The sequence below is a fragment of the Sinocyclocheilus grahami genome, unplaced genomic scaffold (assembly GCF_001515645.1).
Source record: "Sinocyclocheilus grahami isolate Dianchi unplaced genomic scaffold, SAMN03320097.WGS_v1.1 scaffold25.1, whole genome shotgun sequence".
In the NCBI taxonomy this organism is placed as follows: domain Eukaryota; kingdom Metazoa; phylum Chordata; class Actinopteri; order Cypriniformes; family Cyprinidae; genus Sinocyclocheilus; species Sinocyclocheilus grahami.
The window spans coordinates 1390844-1392608 of NW_015505204.1; positions in this window are offsets into that span (position 1 = coordinate 1390844).

The window sequence follows — 1765 nt, forward strand, 5'->3', positions numbered from 1 at the left end:
TCCTGTTTCTCGGCTGGCCAAACGATATTTTATTTTGGCGACTGCATGAATCACACCCCATAATTACTTTTAGGACGAACGTCCTGTTTCTCAGCTGGCCAAACGATATTTTATTTTGGCGACTGCACGAATCACACCCCATAATTACTTTTAGGATGAACATCCTGTTTCTCGGCTGGCCAAACGATATTTTATTTTGAATCCCACCGAATCACACCCCATACGCGAGGGGGACTGTGGTGGCGAGTCCACAGTCTCCTCTGTCTCGACACTCATCACATCCATCTCCTCGGAGGAAGATAGATGAAGCGTCTGGCTCTCTCTCAGCGCGGGCTTCCGAAAACTGAGAGAGAGCCGTTCTACAGTGCATTTTTTTAACCACTAATTTTATTTATCAAGAAATTTGGTCCATAAAAAACCCAAAATTACTGGACTTAATGACTACAGACCTGTGGCTCTAACGTGAAAATATGCTTCTAGACTATACTAGCGAACAATTGTGTTGGATAGAATTATTTCTTCTGCTCATCGGAACACACGCAAATGCTAAAAGACAGAACCAATCAATCACAGACAGCGTTCGCTGCTGACTCATGGCTCAGTCACAGTGTTTGTTCAAATGGGGCTGCGTTTCCCAAAAGCATCAGAAGCGTAAGTAGATCTTAAGAAACCATTGCCACATTATTACATTGCATTTCATATCATTGTTACTATATATAAAATTAATTCTGAAAAATGCATCACGGTTTCCACACAAATATGAAGCAGCAATAGCCTAATAATCAGAAATGTTTATTGAGCAGCAAATAACAGGCTATTAGAATTATTTCTGAAGGATCATGTGACTGGAGTAATGATGCTGAAAATTCAGCTTTGATCACAGATGCATTTTAAATTATATTAAAATAGAAAATAGTTATTTTAATGGTTGTATTTCACAATATTGCTGTTTTACTATATTTTTGTTCAAATAAGTGCAGCCTTGGTGAGCATGAAACTTATTTAAAAAATATTACAAAATCTTACAAACCCCCAAACTTTTGTGTACATGTAATATTTATTTTAAATAGGCTAGTTTGTGCAAGTAAATTTATTTAAACTTGTTGTTAAAAGTTGAAATGGATCGTGTTATGTTCTATAATTGCTGTTAATAAATCTGCCAGAAAAAAATATACTTAAGTTTCACCTTTAGGTGTACAACAGCCTGGCAGTCTTTTACAAAAATTAACCATGGTTTTATTACAGTAACCACAGTTTACCACAGTATTTGTAGTAAAATTGCAGTAACCACAAATTTACCATGGTAATAATAATAATAATAATAATAATAATAATAATAATAATAATAATAATAATAATAATAATAATAATAATAATAATAATAATAATAATAATAATAATAATAATAATAATAATAATAATAATAATAATAATAATAATAATAATAATAATAATAATACATTTTAGTACTTAATGTAACACATGTAACACCATGTTTATTTTTCATGAGGTACCCTCAAAGGTGCACATTTGTAACTTATCTACTCTTAAAGCATGTATACTCGTATGGTACTAATATGTTCCCCTTTAGGGGTATAGGTGCACCTTTGAGGTTACTGCCCCAGTAAAGGGCTAAAATACAATTTTAGTATATTTTATTTCTGACAGCATAAACAAAAAAAGACCTATGAAATGTTAAAAAACATGGCCTTAAAAATCTAATATTAAGTGAGTATAATTACTGATTATATTCTTTTAATAATTT